The following is a 15,583-nucleotide window of genomic DNA, read 5'->3' as shown; positions in this document are numbered from 1 at the left end:
GTAAACGCTCGGCCACCGCTGATGTTTCTGGAGGGGCCCTCCTACCAATCCGAAAGTTTTGAGCTGCACAAAATATTGCGAGCGGTGAGGAGGGGGCAATTTTCCGCCCCGGCAATGTTCACCCCCGCTCCACCAACACCCAGTCAAAGTTTGGCACCGCCAGACGCAACTTCATGGACGCTCGGGTCCGCCAGGCCAACGCAGAAATCTTGAATGCTGGACCACCGCTGCTTCGCTGCGTTGCCCGGGCGGCAATTAAACGTTGCACAAACTTCGGTGGAGCGGTGGTAAGCGTTTTATGAGCGGACACGGGCTTGCTGGAATGGTGTACGGCATTAAAGCAGCGATTCATGGCGGCGATAAACTTTGGTTTGGCGTTGGTATAGAGGTGTCGGAGCCAGACCAGAATTTGGCTATAAATACGGCGAGAAATGGACCAGGAGCTCATCTGGAATCGAGCTGCTGTTGAGTTCAGACCTCATCTATATTGAATTGTACACACTTTTTCTCTGTTCTGAGTAAGATTATGGAAAAGCTTATATTTGCACAGATTTCACAATATTTTATGAATTTTAATCTTGCCTCTGATTCTCAGCATGCTTTTAAAGACTGTCACTCTACTTCCACTGCACTTGTTCATATGACTGATGACTGGCTGTGTAAGCTTGATGCAAGAAATTATGTTGGGGCGGTCTTCTTAGATTTTAGTGCAGCCTTTGATATGATCGATCACAATTTGTTGTTGGACAAACTATCCGCATATGGTTTTTCTGGTTGCTCTCTTAAGTGGTTTAAGAGCTATTTATCAAATTGATCTCAGTCAGTATACTTCAGTGGTAGCTTTTCTTCTGTACTGGGGCTAGAATGTGGAGTACCACAGGGCAGCTGTCTTGGTCCTCTGTGTTTCTCGATATTTACAAATGATCTTCCTTTTATCTTAAAGAAATCCTCTGTTGCCATGTATGCTGATGATTCTACTATATATTACGGGTCGGAGAACATGCGGATCCTAAATAATACGCTTCAAAGTGAGCTAGACCAGGTATTTGAATGGGTGGTATCTAACAAGTTAGCATTAAATATAAGTAAAACAAAGTGCATGACTCTAAATTATAGAAGGCAATCAATGAATAGTAATCTTTTGTCCCTCACCTTAAATAATATACACCTGGAGCAGGTGCATAAGGTTGATCTCTTGGGCTTAACCATAGATGAAAATTTGAGCTGGACTAGTCATGTTAATAAAATTGCGACAAAAATGGGAAGAGCTCTTTCGGCTATGAGACGATGCGCCTACTTCATGACAGACTCATCTGTCAAATATGTCACCCAGTCATTAGTTTTATCTCATTTAGATTACTGCTCAGTCTTATGGTCGGGAACCACTAAAAAAGATATTGAAAAGCTACAAGTACTACAGAATAAAGCTGCACGGCTGGTTCTTCGTTGCCCACTCCGAACACACATTGGATATATGCATCGCTGTCTCTCATGGCTACCTGTAGAGCGGAGGTTACAGAAGAATCTTGTCATTTTCCTTCAGAATATACAGATAAAAATGAAACCTAGGCCTCTTTTTGAGAGAATCATGTACATTCATCAACGCCATAACCATTTCACCAGGTGTCATGCAGAGGATTACATTTCTCTCCCTAAGGCTCGGACAGGTGCTATGCAGAGTACAGTGGTGTACAGGGCAGCTAATCGGTGGAATAATTTACCTGCAGCAGTACGGAAAGAGAACAACATAAAAAGGTTTAAATCTGTGATCGCGGAAATTTTTAAATCTTGATTTAATTGTTGGTGCATTTTTAATGTTGGTTATGTTTTAATTGTATTAGAGTCTTGTTTCACTCTATATCATTTGTGAATATACATTCTTTTCACCCTTTTCTATATTATAACGGGTTTCTGCACTGCTTCTTATGATTATTTTATCTTGTGTATTCTGTTCACTATTTCTGTGTTTTAATCTTGTGTACTTTGATATGTGATGTTTGCTTTTGTTATGGACCCCAGGAAGACTAGTTGTCACCTAGGTGACAACTAATGGGGATCTAATCTCTAAATAAATAAATAAATAAATAAATAAATAAATTCACCACGTTTACCCCGTTTGCGACGCCCAGGCTTAGCTGCTGTGCATCGGAGCTCCGGTGGGATGCCAGGAGGCGGCCTGACATTAAGCGTGGGGAACCGGAGCTGAAGTAAAGACTCCCGGCTAAAGGTGATGCGCGGGAGAGCACCAATCCAGGTAGGTTTACTTGACTCGTAACACGACCAGAGCACGAGAAGCAGTCCCCACAAAAGCAGCAAGTAGTCCAATCTGAGTAACCACATTGTTGATCACTGAAAAGGTGACACCTCAGACGCTGTACAAACAACAGAACAACACTCGAGGAGCTGCCGGGTCGCACGCTGTGGAGCGTTCCCGGAACTCGGGGATTAGACTGACCCCGGCCCCCGATCAGAGAAGGGAAAGGTTATGTGACCCTCACAGGAAAAATTTTGGGGACCCCTGATTTTAGACTTCCGCCCTCATGTTTCTGTGCTCGGTCATCAGTGTTCTTTCCTTCCTGCTGCTTTGCATTTGTGTTTGGACTTCTCTGGTTTCTGGGACTTTGCTCGTTGTTTTCACCCGACTCTGGATTTTCTCCTCCATACTTCTGCTCGTGATCCTGTCAACCTGGTTTTTACCATTGACTGTAAATAAAAGATGGGCGGAGCTAACGTGAACACTTGAACCTGGATGTAAATGTAACTGGTATAATGGCAATTTTATTTAATAGAGGACATCAGCCAGTGAGTTCTTTGTGGTCTCTTTTATTATGCTGTATAGCAGGAGAAGTCACACAGTCACCAGAGTAACAGGGTGATTTCTGCCCTTGCAGGGGCATGCAAGTTCCTAATAACTCCCTGCCACGTTCACTCCCAGGGAGTCCCGGGCAACGTCACGGGCAACGTCACGGACGTCTTCCTGTATCCAGCCGGAGGCTGGATACAGGAAGACTCCCACCAGTGCCTGCAGCTGCCAGGCTGAGATGATCAGGAAACGTTAATTCTACACAAACCATTCGCGGTTCCCACACATCGTAGTGTGAGGGCCACGGTTGTTTTCAAAAATACCTCTGGAAGCACTACAAGTCAAGGAAGCATGCACTCACTAGAAATTTCCGTCACATTGGTCCAGCCGGTCACGTGACCGCATCACGTGGACAGAGGAGGAGCTGTGATAGGGCGATTTATGCTGAAATTTATCTCCTAAAATAAAATCAACATATGATTTATATCTGAATACATTACAATCGAGGTCTGTAACGTCTAGTGACTGCATGCTTCCTTGACTTGTAGTGCTTACAGAGGTCCGTGACGTTGCCCGGTATGGCGCAGCTGGGGCCCCACCCTGGAGCCAGGCCTGGGGTTTGGACTTGCAAGCGAGCGCCTGGTGGCCGGGCCTTTGCCCACGGGACCTGGCCGGGCTCAGCCCGAAGGGGTGATGTGGGCCGACCCTCCGGTGAACCAACCACCGAGGGAACCGTAGGGGCTGGGTGCAGTGTGGATTGGGTGGCAGCTGATGGCAGGGTGCCCGGCGACCCGATCCTCAGACACAGAGACTGGCTCTAGGGACATGGAATGTCTCCTCGTTGGCGGGGAAGGAGCCTGAGCTTGTCAGGGAGGTGGAGAGGTACCGGCTAGATATAGTCGGGCTCACCTCCACACACAGCCTGGGCTCTGGAACCCAACCTCTGGAGAAGGGCTGGACTCTCCACTTCTCTGGCGTTGCCCGCGGTGAGAGGCGGCGGGCTGGTGTGGGTTTGCTTATAGCCCCACAGCTCAGCCGCCATGTGTTGGAGTTTTCCCCAGTGAACCAGAGGGTCGCATCCCTGTGCCTTCGGGTCGGGGATAGGTGCCTCACTGTTGTCTCGGCTTACGGGCCGAACAGCAGTGCAGAGTACCCGGCCTTCTTGGAGTCCCTGGGAGGGGTGCTGGACAGTGCTCCGACTGGGGACTCCATTGCTCTACTGGGGGACTTCAATACCCACGTGGACAGTGACAGTGAGACCTGGAAGGGGGTGATTGGATCGCATGGCCTCCCTGATCTGAACCCGAGTGGTGTTCTGTTACTGGACTTCTGTGCTAGTCACAGTTTGTCCATAACAAACACCATGTTCGAGCACAGGGGTGTCCATAAGTGCACTTGGCACCAGGACACCGCAGGTCGGAGGTCAATCATCGACTTTGACGTCGTGTCATCTGACCTCCGGTTGCATGTCTTGGACACTCGGGTGAAGAGAGGAGCAGAGCTGTCGACCGATCACCACCTGGTGGTGAGTTGGATTCGCTGGCGGAGGAGGAAACCGGACAGACTTGGCAGACCCAAACGTATTGTGAGGGTCTGCTGGGAACGTCTGGTGGAACCCTCTGTCAGCAGGGTTTTCAACTCCCACCTCCGGGAGAGCTTCTCTCATGTCCCGAGGGAGGCTGGGGACATTGAGTCCGAGTGGACCATGTTCTCCACCTCCATTGTCGAAGCAGCTGCCCGGAGCTGTGGTCGTAAGGTCTCCGGTGCCTATCGCGCCGGCAACCCCCGAACCCGGTGGTGGACACAGGAAGTAAGGGCTGCCATCCAGCTGAAGAAGGAGTCCTATCGAGTCCTGTTGGCTCATGGGACTCCAGAAGCAGCTGACAGGTACCGACAGGCCAAGCAAACTGCAGCCCAAGTGGTTGTGGAGGCAAAAACTGGGGTCTGGGAGGAGTTCAGGAGGCCATGGAGGAGGACTATCGATCAGCCTCGAAGAAATTCTGGCAAACCGTCCGGCGCCTCAGGAAGGGAAAGCAGGTCTCTGCCAACACTGTTTACAGTGGACGACCTGAGCTGCTGACCTCAACTGGGGATATTGTTGGACGGTGGAAGGAATACTTTGAGGACCTCCTCAATCCCGTCGCCACGTCTTCCGTGGAGGAAGCAGAGGCTGAGGTCTCAGAGGTGGACTTGTCCATCACCCAAGCCAGAGTCACTGAGGTGGTCGGTCAGCTCCTCGGTGGCAAGGCACCAGGGCTGGATGAGATTCGCCCTGAGTACCTTAAGTCTCTGGATGTGCAGGGACTGTCTTGGTTGACACGTCTCTGTAACATGGCATGGTGGTCGGGGACGGTGCCTCTGGATTGGCAGACCAGGGTGGTGGTCCCCCTGATTAAAAAGGGGGACCGGAGGGTGTGCTCCAACTATAGGGGGATCACACGCCTCAGCCTCCCTGGGAAAGTCTATTCCAGGGTACTGGAGAGGAGGATTCGACCTATAGTTGAACCTCGGATTCAGGAGGAACAATGCGGTTTTCGTCCTGCTCGTGGAACACTGGACCAGCTCTACACCCTCCATAGGGTGCTTGAGGATTTGTGGGAGTTCGCCCGATCAGTCCACATGTGTTTTGTGTACTTGGAGAAGGCGTTCAACCGCATCCCTTGCAGTTCCTTGTGGGGGGTGCTCCGGGAATACGGAGTCCGGGGCCCCTTGTTCAGTTCCGTCTGGTCTCTATATGACCGGAGTAGGAGTCTGGTCCGCATTGCCGGCAGTAAGTCGGACCTGTTCCCGGTGCATGTTGGACTCCGGCAGGGCTGCCCTTTGTCACCGGTTCTGTTCATAATCTTTATGGACAGAATTTCTAGGTGCAGCCAGCGGCCGGAGGGGGTCCGGTTTGAGGACCGCAGGATTTCATCTCTGCTTTTTGCAGATGATGTTGTCCTGTTGGCTTCATCGAGCCCAGACCTACAGCATGCACTGGGGCGGTTCGCAGCCGAGTGTGAAGCGGCAGGAATGAGGATCAGCACCTCCAAATCCGAGGCCATGGTCCTCAACCGGAGGAAGGTGGCCTGCCCTCTCCAGGTCGGTGGAGAGACTCTGGCCCAAGTGGAGGAGTTCAAGTATCTTGGGGTCTTGTTCACAAGTGGGAGACAGATGGAGGTGAGATTGACAGGCAGATTGGTGCAGCGTCTGCAGCAGAGGTGTCAAGAAAGTACTTTCCCATGCCATGTTTTTGTTGTGCCCAGTCAGTTAACAAAGGGCTGGGCTGATTTGAATCACCTGCAACAAACAGTTCGGGGCCCAGGTGATCACAATCAGCCCAGCTCTTCGAGAACTGACTGGGTACATGGAAAACATGGCATGGGAAAGTACTTTCTTGACACCTCTGGTCTGCAGTGATGCGGTCGTTGTATCGGTCTGTTGTGGTGAAGAGGGATTTCACCGGTCAATCTACGTTCCCACCCTCACCTATGGTCATGAGCTTTGGGTCATGACCGAAAAGACAAGATCCCGGATACAAGCGGCTGAAATGAGTTTCCTCCGTAGGGGGGCTGGGCTCCCTTAGAGACAGGGGGAGGAGCTCAGTCACCAGGGAGGAGCTCGGAGTAGAGCCGCTACTCCTCCACATGGAGAGGGGCCAGCTGAGGAGGCTCGGGCATCTGGTTAGGACGCCTCCTGGACGCCTCCCTGGGGAGGTTGGGCATGTCCCACTGGGAGGAGACCCCGGGGAAGACCGAGGACACGCTAGAGAGACTATGTCTCTCGGCTGGCCTGGGAACGCCTTGGGATCCTCCTGGAAGAGCTGGAGGAAGTGTCTGGGGACAGGAAGTCTGGGCATCTCTGCTGAGACTGCTGCCCCCGCGACCCGGTCCCAGATAAGCGGTGAAAGATGGATGGATGGATGGATTTGATTGATATGAAAATGAGTGTATGGTTTGAAGACTTTACAACAGACTAAAGACAGAGGTGGACTAGACTTGCCTAACTTCAATAATTACTTCCTAGCCTGCAAGCTGCAATATATCTCCAAATGGCTTAAACCTAACAATCTTGATGAGCCATGGTTGGATGTCGAACAAGCATTATGTGAGGATCTTGCTATCTCTGACCTGCCATTTATCAGTTCCACCATCAAATCCCATTGGTATTTCAGAAGTATTGACATCAACTCCTCTTTAATGGCTTGGTGGGACTTTCTAAAGCTAACCAAGTCTTCACTGATCCCTCGTAAACTAACACACCTACCTGGAACAACCCGGACATCCTGCAAAACAAAAAGATGATAAACTTCACTCAGTGGAGAAATAAAGGAATTAGACAGAGCATATCATTGGAAACTGCAACTTTCTGTCATTTAATACTCTCACCTCACAATATGGAATCAGCAGCACATCATTTTTAGAATACCATCAACTTTAAGGAATATTTCACCCAAACAACGATTTGGCCTCATTTTCTCCTCACCCTCATGCTGAGCAGCACTTTTTTGATGTCTCAAATGCAGCCGGAGATCTGGTGGGATTTTCGTTGTCAACAATCTTCCATATAACAGGGACCGATAGAGCCCGAAAGAAAAAGGTCCATAAAGTCCACAAAACGTGCCTATTTTCCTTCATACTGCTCGTCCGCTGTAATCCAAGTGTCCTGAGTGGGTAACGTCCATAATTAATTCGAAACAAGGTCATTTAGTACATATTTAGAGCGTAAACAGTGCTATGTTGTACTTCCACAGTGCACGTCTGCGCGCACACCCTGAACTACGGAAGCCGCGGCAGGCCAAGCCAGACGCTATATGAGCAAAATATATGAGCAAATCAAAGCTGCAGCGTCTAAAAAAGGTATTATGCGGCACTAAACGTCGTTCATTTCACAAAAACCTTATGATGCATCACATTAGGATGCCCTGTGTGTGAAAAGTAGTGTTGTTGTTATCAGCTGGATGTTTTTTTATTTAAACTCTGACAACTTGCAGACAATCACTGACATGAGCAGCTGCAGTACAGCTCACTCACCCTGTCTCACTAAATTCCTGAGAATTAATTGGTTGATTGAGACATTTATTAATGTCAAATGAAATTAAAATGATGTCACTATGAACTGTGGAGGGGGTGTTAGTAAGTAGTTAGATTGTGGTACAGTTTTGAAGAAAAAAATATTGAATGACGACACAATTAAAGTGAAGTGACTGGGATAACAGGCCAGAATTATGTAAAAATTCAAGAACTACTGTCAGAATCAAGGTATTTTTGACATTAAACATCTTTTAACATGATCAAGTTTTCAAAAAAAGTTATTTAATATAAAACATGGAAGCTAAATAAATGATCGATAAAGTACATCTCTGTTCTTACCTGTGACACGGTCGGCACAGCTGTTGTCTTTAATAAAGGTCTTCCTTTACACATTCGGAAATCATCCTTTGAAAAGTGTTCACTGCAGACCCTCAGCGAATCCACGCTGGCGGTCCCGATATCCTTGCCAAGAGCTACTAGCCACAGTTTTAGCCTTTCAGGGTCCTGGACAGGTAACTTGTGGAAAGTCACCGAACGGGATCTCCTCAGGCACCTGCGCTTCATTTGATTGAAGCACCCAGGATAGGCACACACTCGAACCATGTTTTTAATTTGACTAATGATTTATCAAGTTTTTCTAACTTGGGAAACGCTAACCTCCTCCTCGTCAGGCTCACAGCAGAGTGTAAACAGCGGAACTTCTTCTTCTACGCTTTCAATTTAGCACAGTAGTCCCTGAAAGCACGCAAGCGTCTGGCTCGGTCTGCCGCGGCTTCCATAGTTCAGGGTGCGCATGCAGACGTGCACTGCGGAAGTACGATATAGCACTGTTTACGCTGGAAAAATGTACTAAATGACCTCGTTTCGAATTAATTATGGAAGTTACCCGCTCAGGACACTTGGATTACAGCGGACGAGCAGTATGAAGGAAAATAAGCACGTTTTGTGGACTTTATGGAACTTTTCCCCCCCTGGATCTCTGGCTGCATTTGAGACATCAAAAAAGTGCTCCAGAGTGTTGCTCAGCATGAGGGTGAGTAGAAAATGAGGCCAAATCATTGTTTGGGTGAAATATTCCTTTAAATCTATTAAAAAAAACTTTAATCAATTGCACTGGCAGCTACCTCTCAGGGTCGAAGAATTCTTAAACCGTTCCCCAGAGTTGCTATCAAAGACATAAAATATTATCAAAGGTAGAAGATAAAATCTTCCTTCCGACTTTAAAATGGGAAGCTGACTTATTTAACAACTTTGATCAAAATGCATGGCCACAAATCTGTTTAAATACCTTTAAAATGACAAATAACTCAAATATACAACTAATACCACTCAAAAGAATTCATTATACAGGACAAAGGATGTTCAAGATGTATTGTGTATGATGTCTTTTTATGTTTGTAGCTGCTTAAAGGTATACTGGAGGATCCTGAGAACCAGTCAGAATTGTCTGGTTCCAACTCGTGATTGGACAGTCATAATGCCAATCAATGTGGAAATGCGTTTGCATGATGACGTATCATGTCGAGTCGCCGCCTCTTTGTGTGCTCTTGTTTCGAGCTGCGCATGCGCAGAGCATTGTTTAGGAAGGGCAGGGGCGGGGTGGCCATCGGGAGGTTCGGGAGGTTTCCCGAACGGCCGGTGTGTTCCAGGCCGGTGGGGTTTATTCCGGGCCGGCGGCCACAAGCGCCCCCCCGCCCCGTTAACTCCAGAGTTTCCGGAGGGGGGGTCCCCTGTTTTCCCATGATGCTCAGTGCCATGCCATGTCTCCTCTGCTGTGTGCAAATAATTTGGAGTGTGTCTGTTTGTTTGTGTGTGTGTGTGTGTGTGTGTGTGTGTGTGTGTGTGTGTGTGTGTGTGTGTGTGTGTGTGTGCGTGTGGGTGTGGCGTACATTGATTGATGGTGCGGTTTTTATCCTTTTTTTATGACTGTTTTTACTGTACAGCACTTTGCGTTGTTTTTATAAAAGTGAAAAAGTGCTCTACAAATAAAGTTTGATTGATTGATTGAAGATGGGTCTATCACAATCTGATATCTGTTCACACTGCAATGATAACATGATGACAGCTCCCTCCATGCCTTGTGGTCCTGCTCACCAGTGCAGAGGTTCTGGCTTCAGGTGTGTGAAGACCTGTCAACATGGTTCACTGCAGCATCCCTGCAACTCCCACACTGTGCCTTTTAGGGGATCTGGGTGAAATTAACATGTCAATAAACTCAGTCTACATGGTTCTCACCATCTTGTGCATCGCAAAGAAAACTATCCTTGTAAATTGGAAATCCAGAAGTAATCTGAGTAACAGGCAGTTTAAAAGTCTTCTATTAGATCACAGTAGCTTGGAGACGATGTCTGTTCAGAGGATCAATCAGCTGAATCTGGTTCCCTCTGGTCCCCTGTGATCAGCTCCATCACTTCATGTCAGGGGAAGATGGGGGCCTCTCCTCTCTGGGGGTCGGTTGTTGGTGGGGGGGCCTCTCCTCTCTGGGGGTCGGTTGTTGGTGGGGGGGCCTGATGGCTTTGGATGGGGTGCAGGTCTGGGTCGGTGCACGCCCTGGAGTCTGGTTGATGCCCCGGAATCCAGGGTACAGGGTGGGTGTGAGGGGAGGGGGCGGTGGTTAGTGGGGAGGTGGGTGAGTGGGGGGGTGGCAGGGGGATAGGGGCTGGGGGGTTGGGAAGGTGTGTGTGCGTGTGTGTGAAAATGTGTGTGAGTATGTATGTATGTGTGTATGTGGGTGAATATGTGTGGGCGATAAAAAAAAGGCTAAAAAAAAACCAATCAACCCCCTGGAGGAGATGTGCTGCACTGCAGGAGGCCAATTGTGGTCTCACCAGATCCTGAATGACTTTCTGGTTTCTAACCCCCCTGTTGCCTATTTATTGTTGCTCAGTGTGAGCAGAGTGTTTGAAGAGCAGCTGGAACCACAGTGACTCTGATCAAACAGGAATGAGCAGAATCCATCTGATATGAAGCTGTGTGCTGAATCCCACTTCCCTCCTCTTTGAAGAGGAGTCCCATATCTGTGTTCAGCTTTTTGTACAGCCTCTTCTACACTTTGGATCACTGTGTCTCAGAGCACAGTAGTAGAGAGCTGTGTCTGCCAGGGTTAGCTTTGGAATGCTCAGTGTAGTTGATGAGGCTGTTGTTTGGGATCCATATCGACCATCTGGGATGTGTTCATATGCACTGTCTGATTTTGCTCCTTTCCAGAGTATAAACTGAGGAGCCTGAAGGTCTGAATGATGTCTGTACCAGTAAAGATAAACACCACTGCTATCTGTCTGATAGCTACATGAGAGTGTGACAGATTGTCCTTCTCTTCCACTGACTTCTTGTCGGTCAGGAGAGATTGTGTCTGCAGCTGTTAGTCCTGGAAAAAGTGGAGAAAATGAAGCCATTAGATGAACATTGTCCATGAGGCTGAGAGGAGAAGACAGTGGAAAATGTCCCCTGAACACTGTTACTCTGTGGACACAAACAGCTGGACTGCAGCTGAGATTCCAAGCAGTTTGTTCACAACTTGATGTCAAAGAACAAATCCAGTGAGATGAAACAATGATTGTTGGTCAGTGAGACATTTTCTGAAGACAGCAGGTTGAATGAGACGTTCTTAAACTCACCTCTAATGAGAGACAGAAGCACAAAGAGGGAAAGCAACATGACTTTGGAGTGATTCAAAGCAGACACACAGCAGACCAACAATGTTCTTCCACTGCAGGAGAATGAGGAGGAGCTGAAGTTCAGTGGGCGGGGCCACATATGTCTTGATATCGTCTTTGTTCAGTTCAGGTCGACCAATGAGATTCAGCTTAGCTTCCACATCAGATTTCTCACTCTCTCTCTCTTTCTCTCTCTCTGTGTTATAATTCATGATTATAATGGGTGAATCTCCTCAATGAGGATCTGCCAGGTTTTTGTAGAGAGGTTGTGTGTTTCCTGTCCTCTCCTCTGCTAAAAGTCACTTCAAGCTGCAAGGAAGTCATTCAGTCATGAGATGATGAAGGAGAATCTTAGTTTGACCTAAACTGCAGAAATGTAGAGAGTCATTTCTGATGAAGTTCCTGATGGTGACTGAAAGGTTTCTTTCCTCTGAACTCTGAACTAAATCCACTGAGCCAAGCTGCCTGCTGGAACCTGCTCATGTGAGGAAGGAATGACTTCTGGACTTCCTCACTGATTTGCATCCGTCATGGTTTTAGTGAGGCAGCCTTGACTCAGGTGGTAACAACAGCTCTTCCTCCAGTCTTCAGGGGGCAGTTGTTCAAAGGCAATTTAAAAAAAAAGAGCAGAGGCTCAGATCCTCCTGCAGAGGAACAAATCCAGCTGGACAAACTGCAGCAAACCAGGGAGAACATCTCCTCTGCCTCCTGAAAGCAGGGCTGGAACATGCTGAAGAACCCTGAACGTTCTTTACTCTGATAACTGTTGGACATTTAAGCTCTTTTTCTTTCTTTTTCAGAACATCCACAATGTATTTGTTTCTGTACATCAGTTATTTGTTGAGGCTCAGTATTGTGATCATAAAAGAAATGATCAATAGAAGTGGATGTTTCAGTTACTGCAGTGTTTGTCTCAGAGTGAAAACTCTTAAAGTGAGCCCATGCTGGCTCTTCTACCTGTTGTTCTTCACATTGCTGCTCGTCCACATTGTGATCTGTTCCCTTCAGAGAACTGCTGATCTGGATTTGGTAATCTGGAGAACTGTGAGTCTGGATCAGGGAGATCCAATCCAATGTTGCTTTGAGCAACCGGCATGAAAATAATTTAAATCGAGATGAAATGTTTTAAACAACTGGCTTTGAGAAAAGGGCAAATTCTGTTTCCTGCTTCCTGAAGAAGAGAAGCATCAGACATCTCCTGGATGTGTCCCTGCATTCAGACTCATTCTTTACATGACAACAGGCACGTGCTGTGAGCTCCAGGGTTCGGTAGGCAGACAGTCGCACAGTGCGACGGACACACCAATGACAATTTACATGTGTAGGCAGGTAAGTGCCAGCTTACTCTAACAAAATCAAGATCGTATAACACCATTAAAAAAGCTTAAACAATGACTTAAAGCTCGTGTCCGGAGTTTTGAAAGAGAGAGGTTTTTTTCTGCCCTCCCTCTGCTTTCATGAGCGACCAAGCCACGCCCCTTTAATTGTGCACGCTATTATCTGTGGGGTGAAAATGAGAGTCTCTGAGTCCCGCAGCATCCTCCATGTTGAGCTGTTTCCGGTGGATGTTCAGCAGACGGTGGATATATCTGCTGCAGAGCTAACTCTCCTCTGCTGGGCGAGCGGCCGTGCTCTCTGGCTGCTCCACACTTTGATTGACAACACGAGAATGAGGAAGCTCGAAATCTATTGGCTGACGCTGACCGGCGCTTTTTCGGATAACATGGGGGTCTATGAGACGAAGGCGGGGCTCATAAATAAATGTTTATATTGCTTTATGCTAATATTATATTGTAGTATGGAACCAGACTGACACACTGAAGCTCTGTTGAAAAATGATACATACGTTGGAAACAAACGGAAACTCCGGACACCAGCTTTAGGCTGAATCCCATTTCACCCCTCAGCCCTTCCCCTTGGCCCTACCCCTCGTTTTGCGCGTTCACGTGGAGGGTAGGAGTGTCCCAGTTGTCATTATGACGGAGGGGTGGGGCCAAGAAAGAGGGCCAGTCACCCCTCCAAAAGGAGATTCTCGAGAGGCACACTCCAAACGGAGGGGTATCGGCCGATGGCGAGGGGCGCTTGTTCTTTCAGCTTAGATCATGCCTGGCGGGCGGGGTGAATTCACTTCCGCATTGACGGGAGTGATCGTTTCCACACCCGCGCATTCCAGGCGCATTCCAAACACAACAGATAGACGATTATTTTCAATAAACTGGTTTCTTCAACACGGCCCGCCTGGAATGCACGGGTGGGAAACGAGCGCCCCCGCCAATGCGGAAGTGAACTAACCCCACCCGCCACTGACGGTCCAGGCGAACAAAACAAGCGCCCCTCGCCACCGCCGCCACTGGATGACAAATTTCTCAGAAAGCCTTCCAAGATCGGCAAGATGGCGGCGTCCGCAACGAAAGACGTTCATAAATGTCAGTATTTTGTCAATTAATAAAGTTTTAAAATGTAAGAAAAACATTCTTCTTCGGCAGATAATTGTCGCATCTGCCTACGTCATCGGCAGCGACGACTACTGATGACGTACGCGATTGTCGGAGGGGTGTCCCACTTCGGAGGGGTTGACTTTCTCCCCTACCCCTTAGCACTCTGTTTCATAGGCGGAGGGCTAAGGGGAAGGGCCAAGGGGAAGGGCTAAGGGGTGAAATGGGATTCAGCCTTAATAGCAGTCCCAAGACTCTCCCAATTAACTTTATATCTCATGAATCCGGACGCGGAGCTGTCTGCGGTGCTGAAACGTCTCTCTCTCCAGGGTCCACACTCCAACACACATTTAATGAAAGAACCCCTGAGAGCAACAACCAAAAACAACAAATAGGTTTATGCTCAAAGCTCGACTGCACATATGTGCCGCTCCTCTTGCCCCTAATTCATGCCATTCACACAGTCATCACAGTGAACAGATTCGGCATGAAGTGATTCTCCACTGCCCTCCTCCGCTGACTGGATTTAACAAGTGAAGTTGGTTCGCAGCTGGGGGAAGCTAGTTCGCAGGTGCGCTAACCGTTAGCGGCTAACGTGACTTCATTCAGAGAGAAACCACATTTTCAGCAACACTGCTTTAAAACAAATAAACTCGCTCACTTGCCTTTATGAAAATGTCGAGAGCAAACAACCCTGTTGGCAGATCTGGAGTCGATATGTCACGCTGCGACCCCCGCCGTCTGACGCCTCTTCCTCATTTCCTCAGTCTGCTCCCCGTCATTTCTTCTCCAGGTGGGAAACTGGAAAAAACGGAGCCTGCCTTCTGTCCTGCTCCCGTTCCGTCGATGCGACTTATTATGGCAGCCTGTCACGCAACACGATCGTCCCATTTCTGAGAAATAATGCTGCACTAAAGACGTGAATCACAGAGTGAGACCGTGGCCTGGGAAATGGCGATTCAATCCCACAATGCAACAGAGTGACGTCACCTGGAAAGGACCGATTCACGAATTCTCCGTGAACGTACGTAGAGCATTGGCATCAATGACGTATAGAATTACGAGATCGCTCACTGCCCCCTGAGAGATGGCAAATCGCAGCTGACTTCCGGTAGTGGCAGGAAGCGGATTCAGAGTGGGACGCCAGCACGTATGTGACTTTGTGTTTGGTGATTTACCAAGGTGCAGTAAACTTCTGTGTTGGACGGTCCCTTAACCCCACAGCAGGACCGGCTGCTTATAGAAATCAGTATTGTTTCTGATGCTTGATAGACACATACTTTTAATAAAAATGAGCTTGTAGCCTGTCGTCCAGCTCACAACGATGGGATGGAGGCTCCTCTGTGTGTCACTGACGTTTTGTTTAAGAGTTATTGAGACCGAAAGTCTGTATCTGTCAACTACAAACATGCTTTGTTTTTTCTTGTCTGTGAGGCTAAACAGCTGTGGTCGCCATGACAACGTGCCGAGGACAGAGATGTTACTGTCTGCTAACAGTCAGAGCCATAACATAACACATGTCGTCCCATCAGTGATGACCAGCAGCCTTGAAGTCAGTGTATTTACACTGGATTACTTGGCGCCCCACAGCTTCCTGCCACTACCGGAAGTCAGCGCCGATTTGCCATGGCGCCGCTGCTGTCCGCCGAGCAGCGAGCGGTCTAGTAATTCTATACG

The sequence above is a fragment of the Salarias fasciatus genome, chromosome 18, assembly GCF_902148845.1.
Source record: "Salarias fasciatus chromosome 18, fSalaFa1.1, whole genome shotgun sequence".
Lineage (NCBI taxonomy): Eukaryota > Metazoa > Chordata > Actinopteri > Blenniiformes > Blenniidae > Salarias > Salarias fasciatus.
The sequence above is the reverse complement of the archived record's forward strand: the minus strand, read 5'-3'. Positions refer to the sequence as shown.